This window comes from Taudactylus pleione, unplaced genomic scaffold (assembly GCF_031769625.1).
Source record: "Taudactylus pleione unplaced genomic scaffold, aTauple2 ptg000244l, whole genome shotgun sequence".
NCBI classification, from domain to species: domain Eukaryota; kingdom Metazoa; phylum Chordata; class Amphibia; order Anura; family Myobatrachidae; genus Taudactylus; species Taudactylus pleione.
The window spans coordinates 12,111,953-12,124,260 of record NW_028284646.1 but is presented as its reverse complement, the minus strand read 5'-3'; the positions used below and the strand labels follow the sequence as shown (position 1 = coordinate 12,124,260).

Here is a 12,308-nt window from a genome sequence, read left to right as displayed (position 1 = left end):
GATGATGCACTTCTTGGTGGTGTATATTGCAGGCGCTTGGATCCAGATAGAAGGGAGCAGCTTGGTGACACTGGACTGATTATTGTTTGTTTTTTTTGTCCCCAAAGTTTCAATAACCTTTCCGATTTGATGAATGCACTGCAAGTGACATAACAGGGAGGAGGTTACAAAATGGTTAAGGTCCTTACCTTTACTCACTGTTACTTGGCAACAGTCACAAATGGCTTGGCAAAAGTTGATCGCATTTGCGTGGAAATAATTTCACACATTAGAAGTGGATTTTTTTGGTCCTTTGCCCAGGCATGGCAACAATGGGATTTTTCCCACCATGGGCAACAACAACTGTTGCCTGATTTACAGTTTTTACACAAACATCCTCGCCATCAACATCCTCATCATCCTCAATAACATCCTCATCATCCTTGTTGTTATCGCCAACTAGATAAATATCCTCCTCGTGCAATTCCACAGAAGCATTCTCGATTTCTACGTCAGAAGGCACACAAATGGTGGAGGGAGGATCTTCTTCAAGTGCAGTATTACTAGAAAGGTCAGGCTCACACATGGCAACAGCAGACACATGGACTCTCCTCAGGGATTTGTGATTTTTTTGTGTAGTGAATGGCATATTGCCATTTTTTTGTTTCTCTAAAGCTGATTTAGCTTTACATTTTTGTTTGCTTTAACAGGGTAAAAGTTGACTTTAACCTGACTTTTTGGCCTGACTTAAGCCCTGGTACATCAGCCTTCATAGATGACGTTGACGGCCTTGCATCGTTCTCATGATTGCTGCCAGCGGTTAAAAGACCAGTATGGATCTTGCTCTCCAATGGACGGCATCCCAACCGTCGGCTTCCCGACTGTCTAATCCCGGCAAGGGGTTAAATGACAGGCTCAAATTCCCGACGGCTGTCATTTTACCTACGCCGTGAGCCCGACACCTGGCCTACCGATCGAAGGTAAGTCGGGCGCCGGGTGCGGACAGCCGAGGGGTGGAGGATTAGGTTTAGGGTTCCCGGGAGGGGCTTAGGGTTAGGCAACCCCCCCCGGGAGTTTAAGGTTAGGCTAGGGGAAGGGAGGATTAGGGTTAGGTACCCCCGGGGGGAGGTTAGGGTTAGGCAACTCCCCGGGGGACTTAGGTTTAGGCAGTGGGGAAGGGGGGTTAGGTTTAGGCACTTAGAGGGGGGATTAGGGTTAGGCACTTGGGGGGGAGGTTAGGATTAGGCACCCCCACGGGAGGGTTAGGTTAGGGGGGGAATAGGGTAGGAAATACTAACCTTGGGACATCGGGATTTTCATTGCTGCCGGGATGCCGCTGACGGGATTTGAACCCGGTCAATCATACTTAGAGGCTGGGACATTTTCTAAGCCTATTTTTTTAAATACTATACTTTATGTTTCCTAATTTTTATATATATATTTTTTAAGCTTTTTTCAAAATGACATTATTAGGTTTTTGAAACAAACTGAATTAGAAATAATTGCTACACACTGGGTTAAACATGGACTGATTTCACCTACAATTGTAAAATGAAGTGTTCGGGCCATTCATCCATAAGATAAAGCAGGAGATATCACAGACATCTACTGCTTACCTTTCTCTCATGGAATGTCCCGCTGTCCCCATACACTAGTATCACAGATATCTCCTACGTACCTTTCTCTCGTGGAATGTCCCGCTGTTTCCATACACCAGTATGGGGACAGAGGGCCTAATTCAGACCCGCTCGCGAGCGCTAAGCGCTCGCAAGTGGGTTGATTGTGCCCTAATGCGCATGACGGAGGGAGCTCCGTCGTGCGCATGCGCGAGACCCGCATAGCGACAGCACCAAAGGGGGCGCGCTATCGATGGTGACTGACAGCACGCCTCCTTTGGTGGGCGTGCCGGGGGCGTTGCTGCCCAGACGGAGGCGTTCCCATGGGAACGCCTTCCATCTGGAGCCGGCACCACTGACATCACTAGTGATGTCAGTGGGAGTGCTTTTGGCTCTGATAGAGCCAAAAGCACTCCTGGGCTTGCGGCAGCGAGATCCTACCGCAGGGTCTCGTCGCAAGCCCGATGGTCGCGATGGTCTTGACCATCTTTTTGGCTGCTCGCCTAAGCTGTGGGTGGTCACCCACAGATATGCGAGCGACCAGGAGGTCGCTCGATTTTTAGGTAGGAGGGCCCTGATTCAGAGCGAGCGCTCTGGTCAGAGTGTCCGGCTCTGAATCAGGCCCAGAATTCATCAAGGTCTGAAAATACAATATTTTCAGAGCTTGACTGTGGAAGCATTCGCCCCCCCAGCTTTCCAGGACATACAATACTCACCTTGACTCATCTGGCCACCCAGGTAAGTAGTCTATAATGCAAATGTCGCTACAAAGTCCTTCCTTGGTGTACATGCATGTGTATGAATATGCAAGGACTGAGATGCCTACTTTCAGCATCCATAGACGCTGTTATACTGCCTGTCTTTAGATGCCACCATCAAAACTTTCACCGGCCCTGTGGCAGGTGCAGATTGACTGTCTGAGTATGGCCTCCAAAGTGAACGATTGAGCAACACTTCAGCAACATGCCTGCGGTACTCCCATAACACATGCACCGTAGGAGTTTTTAGGGTTTTTGCACACGTTCAGTAGTAAAAAATCTCTCTACTCGGCGAACATCGGCATTGCATGCTGCCATGTGGGTGCAGATCCACTGTATTTGTATAAAAGCCTTGTAGAGCAATAATGTCTTGCCCGGAGAAACTTTCTCTATGTTCACTCAATGTTCACTCAGTGGCGTCCCTCCCCATGGTGACACCCGGAGCGGATAGGAGTGTAGTGTGCACGGCAAAGGCACGCGCTGGCAAGAGGGGGCGTGACTTCGTATGTAGGGGGCTGACCTCACAGGTAGGGGGTGTGGCCTTGCGGCCCGAACCCCCGTTTTACTCATTCCGGGGGTCTTGGAGATACAGACTGCCCCGAGTCTGTGTGCAGTTCCGGCTCCCTCACTGTGTCAAGAGCGGAGTGCTTCATATAATGCTACAGTGCGGCACCCGGGTCCTTTCACTGAGGATGAGTCGGCACTTTGGTGTCAGCCCTCGGCGGGTGACACTCGTGGGCTGCCCGCACCCCCCGCATCCCTCTTTTGACGCCACTGCAATAATCCTTGCTATGGCTGTACACAACACTGGGGGAGAAGCAGGAAGCACTATTGATGAGATATATTAACTCCCCCCCCCGGCCGGCTCCACTGAGCATGCGCGGGATCTCGCAAATATCGCGAGATCCCGCATGCAGCCAAGGAATCGGCAGCCACCGCAGCAGGGACAGCGCTGTCCCTGCTGTGGGGATGGGCATCACCAGGCTGCAGCTGTTGGTAGCCGTAGTTAGGGTAGTGCGGCCGGTGCCATCGCACAGGGCACCACAGGTGAGGGGGCGCTGTTTGGGCCTGTCAAATTTCTGTTTATTGTTATTCTTGCTTGTAGCTTCCTCTTATTTCATCCCCAGCATCTCCTGGCCTCTCCTATCTCTTCCCTGGCCCTTCCCCATGAAGCCATGGCCCTTTTTTAGGTGCATTATGTCCCTTTGAAAAATGAGGGGGGCGCCAATGCTCTTTCTGGCACAGGGCACCAAAAAGTCTAGTTACGGCTCTGGATAGCAGTGCCGATAATGACAGAAACCCCAAATCATACATGAGGTAGAAGTGGTATCAGCGCACATAACGTGCGCTGATGCCGCTTTGGCAGTTCATACATCTCCCCCAGTATCACCTACTTGTGGATAATTGAGCTGCAGCACAGTACAAAGCAACAAGTTATACAGACTGAAGTAAAAATAAAAAAAAAGATCACTAGAGCTCTGAAATATCACATATTTTTGATAGCAATGAAACAATAGTACATGAGATTATATGCACAATTATATTTTTAAAAATAATAATAAATGCACAATGTTGTTTATAGTACCTTTTAATTTGCACCCTCAGAAGAAAATAGATATTTCTACAGAATTAGTTTATTAAAATAACTTTGCACATAAACAAGGCTTGATTTTGTGCTATTACAGTATATTGAGTATGAACAATCTAAATTATAATAATTAGAAATGTTTAAAAGTTTAAAGGTTTTAAAGGAAACTATTAATCTGCTCATGGTCATGGTTTCCTGGAAGAGATAGGCGCAGGAAACGAGGGAAGAGCGGAAGAACATGCTTCCAGTAATGTTTGTCAAAGGCCGATGCTGTGTCACATTCTTCACTTCGCAATCAGCATTGGATGTGATGTCAGAACAGACAACGTGCACTTGTAACAGTTGTGTTCCTTAATGGGAAAATCTGCTTGACATTCCCCAACACATATAATAACAAATGCTTTGCTGCTGTTTAACACGATTTAATTTTACCAATTTAATTTTTTCCTCTAGTAAGTTTCTGTTCAGTGTGCAGCATGATATGTGATAGCTTATAATATGAGCCATTTAAAAGTTCAGTAATTTACAGGTGAACTGATATTTATGTAATGATTCAGGTCAGGGTTGCCTACCTTTAACATTCTCTTCCCGGGAGAAGCCCGGGTAAGAGATGCAGCAGGGGGCCGGCGGGGGCGGGGCTTGATTATTCGCGTCATTAAGCCCCGCCCCTCGCTGTAAAATTGCCGCGATTGGCCACAATTTACATAGGGGGCGGGGCCAAATGCTGTGATTCATGCAGAATCACAGCTTAAGCCCCGCCCCCTTCACGGAGACCCGCGATTGCCGCGGGTATTCTCCTAATTCTGCCCACTTCACTAGGAAGTGGGCAGAATGCGGGAGAAATGCCTACCCTTCCGGGGGTGCGGGGGGTTACCCGAAAAATCGGGAGCCTCCCGCGAAAACCGGGAGGGTAGGCATGTATGATTCAGGTATGTCCAAACACCTGCACTATTCGCCACAGTAAGGAGAAATGTTGAAAAGCACTCATAGCACTTAGCAATGTAAGGTAGAGAAATTCTATAACTATTCTGGCCTAAGTGATTGGACTATTTAATCAATTTGTGTCCTCGCAGTTTAGTACATGTCAGTTCAGTTAGAATTAACATATACCATTCCTGTCAAAAGTGACAAATAGGGGTTTATTTACTAAACAGTGTTAGGAGACAGAGTGAAAAGTGATAAGGTGCCGGTCACTCAGCTCCTAACTGTCATTTTTCAAACACAGCCTGTGAGATGGCAGTTGGGAGCTGATTGGCTGGCACCTTATCACTTTCTTATCACTTTTCACTCTGTCTCCTAACACTGCTTAGTAACTAGACCCCTATAGAACATTGTGAGGCATATTACATTAGCTGTGTTAACTTGGAAAACGGGTAAACGCAGCTAACTGAATATACCCCACAGTGTTCTCTATCTCTTTTGACAGGAACGGTATATGCAGGTGTGCATTTTTAGCTATAACCTGCACAAGTTAACCCGTGTTAAAGAATAAAAGTGGGTGGTCCGGGGCAACCAATGAAGCGATTTGCGCTAAATTGCGTCACCGTGGCCCCACCCACTGCTGCACACTGGCAGTAATGCATTGTGTAGAGGACTGCGATAATGCATTCACAGTCATAACCCCGCTTCACCCCCAATCGTGCGTCACGTCCGTCACCACAGTGCCCGCTGTACCCACCAGCTGGATTGTCGGCAAGTATGTCTTAATTTGGCCAAAGAATTGCATGTCATTTTTGGGGTGATATTCTGCAGAGTGCAGAATAATAGGTTGAAAGATGTGGGACAGGTATATGGGGTGCTGTATAGATGGGACAGGTGTTTCTAAAATTGCAGGTGGGAGTTACAGGTGTTTTTTAACACATTTTTAAAAGTTGCTTAAACTTACAGAAATATAAACTTACAGGTATTTGTATGCACCCCAAATTAATCTAGGGGATTTATTTGCAGAAAAACACCTGCTTGATATCTTTAAACTGTTATTAAAAATGCAAAAATCGGAACCTTTAAGAGCCCCAAATATTTTGCTATTGGCCACTGATAGACATGTATACTGTTAGCCAACATTTATTTGCATTTTTATAGGGTACAGGCTGGTTTTTAATTTTTTTGCCACACTTAATGCAGCTATTAATAGCTAGAAGTGCTGCGTGCATGCTTTTTCCAATTAAACTGGTTGTGAATTGGAAGCACCCGTAAAGATGTGCTAAGGAAAAATTACCGTGCGATAGGCACATTACATCAAGCCGCTGTAAACAAAAATGTTACCGTGGCTAATTGAAAATTTCCCTGACAGTATATACAATATCATTCTTTCTTGAGTCCTACCAACTCTTTTTCATGATGAAATGGTGAGATTTAAAACACATTTATATTACATATATGATATACACTTTTCTATTACAAAGTATTTATACGCTGTTATTACTTGTATTAGCAATACTACAATCAAAATCTATTGGAGGAATATTGATATTATTATCAGAGGAGGCGTCCCTGTGACATCAGTCTTTAATTAGCCCAGGACCATGATCTAGAAATCATGTTTCTCTTTTTTAGAGTTGAGAAACAATGATTTTTGTCACAGAAATATTAAGGGTCAAAGTGCAGGATGGACTAATTGAGAAATTCAGAGAGTTTTAACAACATAATCATATTTTTTCTATGTACTAGCAGTAGCGCACACAGGGGGGGTTTCTGGGTATCCAGAACCCCCCCTGACAGACTGGAGTGCAGGCACCGTATTCCTAAACCCCGCCTCCTCATGGCGGATTCGCGCCAGGTTGCTGTGGTCCAAGCTTCAATATGGAGGAGACTGGAGCCAATATGCTGCAATTTAATTAGAATCGAGCCATTTGGTCCCGCCCCCTCCCTATTGACCCGCGAATCGTGGCAATTTGCCACGAGTGGGCGGGGCTTAAGAACATGGTGCCAGCCTGCTAGATCCTGTCACTACCAGATCTGCTGCAAGGTAAGTTTTTTGGAATGTATGTGACATGTGTGTGTGTGTGTAAGTTATGTGTGACATATGTATGTGTGTGTATGTGTATATATATATATATATATATATGTGTGTCTATATGTATGTGTATACACATATACAATACATATAGATAAATAAATATATATACAGCATATATATATATATATATATATATATATATATATACACACACACACAGTATATATGGAAACCCGCCCATAAAAATCCTGCGTTTGCCCCTGACTAGTTAGTACCTCATGTGCAAGGGAAACTGATAAAAAAATAGATAAAAGTATGTTAGACTTCATGATTAGGTTGCAATATATTCTTACTTAATTTAAACTTCACATATCTTAATAATAGAATGCAATCAGTAGGTCATAACAGCTAAGAGAAATTGGTTAGTTTGGAATATTGTTTCATGTTTTGCATATAACATGTTTATTATTGTTTATTTGTATAGCACCTACATGCACAATGCTATAGATATATATATATATATCCGGATTCCTTCCTCACTCCCCTCATGCAAAACGCCTGGTTCCTCCATAGAGAAATAGTCATCCAGTGCCGATAAATGCAGATAAGTTCAAAGAATGCTCCCAACACGTTTTGAGTGCTTAGACATGTCCAGGAACAGCGGGAGAGTGGAGTGGCCAGTCTGGGATCCATAAATAGAATGATCCATATCAGGTAGTTCATGCAGCCCTAAGAAAACTTCTAAGCACTGGAAACACGTTGGCTGTGTTTTTTTTAACTATTTCAGTGTGGAGGAACCAGGCGTTTTGCATGAATGGAGTGAGGAAGGAATGCGGATACCCTCCATACTCTGGCTGCTATAAACTATATGCACCAGTGTTTTTTCTACAATTTTTTTTTTTAATTGTGATAGAGAATCATACTTTAGAATAGAAGGGGACCTGCTATGTAGGGTAGCGATGGTTCAAGGGAAATGAGTTAAACAGCTCTTGGTGCCACAGGTACATGTTCCTTTGATCCTCGCAGCGGCCCATGCACACCCCAAGGGAGGGCATTTGGGAGAGGAGAAAACTCTCAATTCGATACTCCAGAGGTTTTACTGGCCAGACATCCGCATGGTGGTTAGGATATACTGGCAAACTTGCACAGTCTGCCAATAGACTGTATCTAGACCTAATTATAGAGTTCCCTTGGTACTCTCTCCCATAGTCCCAGATTCAAAATTAAAGCAACACCTAAAGGGAGCACAGGCGCAACAAAAGAGGGCTTCTGATGCACAAGTCTCCATATGCTCTTATAATCCAGATGACATATGCCAAAAGGGCATATGGTGTGCACATGTGCCAGGCCCTCGTGAAGTGATAGGGTTCCATGGGCCCTTCCTTCCTCGACTTCCACCTCAGATTACATGAGGTGACGGGAAAATCAAAACTTGGTCTCGCAAAATAATGTCAAAACCCGCTCACAGAAGTTTGTGAAGCACAGAGCAGCTGAGATGCCAAAGTTGGTGAAGCTACGTGAGGGGGAGGTGGGAAAAGGAAAATCCTTTACAGTTAAAGGGTCAACATCACAAGCATTGCGAAGCTAAAGGGAAGGGTATGTGGCAAAGAGGGTTCTTTGCCATGTTCTGCTAAAAAGAATATGACTCATTCCCTGGAACAAAGAATAGTAAAGATGCTGCTGTTCCCTGATGGATACCTTTAAAACACAGCTGCACCACATTGGTCTGATTGGTGTGTGTATGTGTGTAAAGCATAAAGGACTGTGGGATTCAAGGGTAAGGGGCTTCTGATGCTGAATTAGCTGGCCAGGTAACAGAGCTGGTAATGTTAGCTTCGTGTAAGGGAGTCATATGCTGTTTGGGAAATGTGATGATATAACATTTTCATCAGTAAAAGCCGTCTGATAAGTGCAACTGCTATCATGTGTGTTTGTTTGTAAGGAGAAACTTACACTATATATATTTTTATATATATATATAAACACACACACACACACATGCCTCTCACACATGGATACATGGATACATTTTATTATTGTATGTGTATAGGTTTATTCCCAACTTAGAATGCAGACTTCCTCTCCACACTCACTCGCACTGCATACTGCACCCCCCCCACAACACTCACACACATGCAGACTGACTCAGACTCCCCGCTGTGTGCGCCACTGAAAAATAAATCATACACAGGCAGGCCATACAAGTCCCAGTACTGTGAGGTAACAATTAGGGATGTAGAGAGCAATGACAGGCCCAGGTTGTGAGAGAGGCATAGCCAAATCTTGGGGAGTGTGGCCATGTCAACCTGAAAAAAAGAAAAGAAAACTACTATGTGTCATACTCGCCCACTCTCCCCAGAAGAGTAGGCAGTCCTCCCGCATTCTGCCCAAGTAGAACTGCAGCTAAATGGGAAAAGGACGAGCCTATATGACGTGTTTCTATGAAAAGCACGTCATATTGGCCCACCCCCTCTTGATCGACACATGATTCACGGCATTCCCATGAGGGGTGGAGCATTGTAATTTGTAGTACTGGGCCCCGCCCCCATCTTTAGTCAGCTGCATCTCTCCTCTGGGCTTCTCCCAGGGGACAGAGTGCAAAAGTAGGCAAGTATGATATGTTTACTGCCAAGGAGGGAGGCAGTCTTCCCCTGCAGAGGCCGCTGCTAGGCCCCTTAAACAAGTCCGGGTCCAGGTAATTAGTAGTCATCCAGTCTCGTCAATCCGCATGCACAGAAAAAAAATTACATCCAGGTAGGAGGAGAAGAACGTACTGCCTCCTGGAGAGGGAGAGGATCCTATAACCCAGTTATTGTCATCAGGGCCGTAACTAGGGTAGTGCGACCAGTGCCATGACACAGGGCACTGCAGGACAGGGGGCACTGTTTGGGCCTATCAATTTTCCTGTTTATCATCATTCTCACTTGTAGCTTCCTCTTCTTTTATCCCCAGCATCTCCTGGTCTCCCCTATTTCTTCCCTGACCCTTCCCCAGGAGGTCATGGCCCTTTTTCAGGTGTATCTTATGTCCCTATTTTAAAAAAATGGGGGGGAAGCCAATGCTCTCTCTGGCACAGGGCACCAAAAAGTCTAGTTACGGCTCTTATTGTCATGGCAGAGCAGTGACTAACGTTGCTTCCAAACAGGGCCCTATCTGTGTGGAGTTTGAAAGTTCTCCATGTGTTTGTGTGGGTTTACTCTGGGGACATCGGTTTCCTCCCACAATCCAAAAATATTAACCCTATTGTGTGTGTGAGTCCATGTAGTAGGGAATATAGATAGTAAGATTTATTGGGGGCATTGACTTATATAAATGGCAAAATATTTTCCCTGTAACATGTGTGACCTATATAAATAACTGTTACTTAAAAAATAAATAAAGTCTCCAAAAAGAAATGTACATGCTGTACAGATGGTTCCAGAGGCGTCACCGGGTCTGTTGACACCCGGTGCGCACTCTAAATCCCCAATAAGGGTGTGGTCTACCATAAAGGAGCATGGCCTCACTGGAGCTCATGATGGCGTCACTCCAGGGTCGTGCCCAGCATCCTCGGACATGCTGGGCTGTCCCTGGAGACTGTGTCTACAGTACAGGCTCCTTCTCTGTGATAGGAGCCGAGTGCTGCAGTACAATGTACCACTGCAGCACCCTGTTCCTGTCAAGGAGGAGCAGACATTTTGGTGTCACCACCTCATAGTGACGCCACTGGATGTTTCAACTTTACCACAAATTACTATACCAGTGGGAAGGTCACACAGGCAACTTACTGAATAACACCATGATTTTCTGACCAGGAAACCACAGCACTCTAGTGCTCAGTTAATGTAGCATTAAAGTAAAAAATTATCACTGCTTCTGCCATACTGCATTGATTACACAACCCAACTAAAATAAAATTTGGTTAGTTGCCAAGGATATTTGAATTAATTTATTGTATTTTGATATTTGAATGATTTTATTGTAGTTTGGAGTTGCTGTATTAAAAAATGAAAGTAGTTTTTTTTTCGAATTGGCTCTAGTTCTTGATATAATGGATACCCTCAAGTAATAGGGATCTTAGCCACAATGTGTGCATATGGGAATCTATCGGAACATTCCAGAAGATGAAACATGCAAATATTTTAGGTGTTCACTCCACGATCATTCTAGAATATGCCCCCCTGTATATAAGTGATCGGCCACCCAACCACCAGTCAGTTGATAGTTGTCTATTGTGTTTTTCTTATTTCTCATCCACATACATCAAAAATTAGAGCCAATCTAGCAAAACCAATGTCATATTCGAAATTAGCACCACAAAGTTACCCCAAAATCACTGACCGGCCAGGTCCCGATGCCTGCATAATGAATCTGGCTTCTAGGGACTACTTTGGCTGCAGCCCCTAGAAGTCGGGGCTCCCATAAGCTCTAACTCACCCCAGTGTCTGGCCAAATCTGTAAGAGGAACAGAGGAAAATTGGCTGCATGGAGCAGCCTCTGGGCTCAACACTTTTTATTGCTTGATGGTATTATAGCTCTAAGTAATTACTCAATATAATATGATTATTGTAGTAGTCAACCCCTTCCCTACAACTGAGAGGCAGGTAAAGTTAGCAGTAACAGTTGTTGCAAACCTGTACACAACATTACCCAATATCATAGAAGAGTGTTACCCTGGGCACACGTGTAACAAGAACCGAAATTAAAATTGCATAGTGTATACTGTACTTAAATATTTTAATATATTTGCAGTAATTTCAAACTTAACACTCGGAAAAAAGAGGTTCAAATTGGTCTCTATCACTACTAGGTATACAGCAGCACTACCAGGTACAGAGCAGCACCTTGCACACAGCAGCCAATTAGTAGCACACCAGTCCAGGGCCGTGGTACAAGTATCCACAGATTTGCGAGCACAAAATAAACAAAACCTAGAATAAATCCTAGAGTGCCCAGCTCTAATTAATATATAATTCCATCTCTCAAGGTGGAAGGACCTAGAGTCCAACTCACCAAAAACAGCATTTAGCACAGCACTTACAATCACAAACAATGGTCTCTCTTTCTCTGCAGGCTTAATCCTGTTCCCCAGGCAGTGAGAGCCAGACTAGAGAAACTCACCCACTATTTATCAGCCTCTCACAGATGGTCTGACAATAAAGGTTGCTAATTAGCAACAGTCTACCAGACAGAAGCTAGGAACCTGGGGCATATATATTTCCCTTCACAACTTCCCCAGTGTTTTTGTGACACGGGATACAAACTGGAAACTCAGGAAACACTGGATCATATTTATAGTATAAAATACAGCAGATGTGTAAGGAATAAATAATTAGTTTATTAGTTGGTAAACAATCAGTTTGGAGAACTACTGTATGACTATGTAATGAAATACAAACAGAACCATTTACTTCAACTAGAGTAAATAA

The 12,308-nt window shown here is 44.4% G+C and overlaps 1 protein-coding gene across 3 annotated transcripts in view; it reads left to right on the top strand.

Annotated features, from left to right (window-relative positions):
- The window catches only part of THPO (thrombopoietin), a 90,251-nt gene that overhangs the window by 57,987 nt on the left and 19,956 nt on the right, over window positions 1–12,308 (top strand). The window lies entirely within an intron of this gene.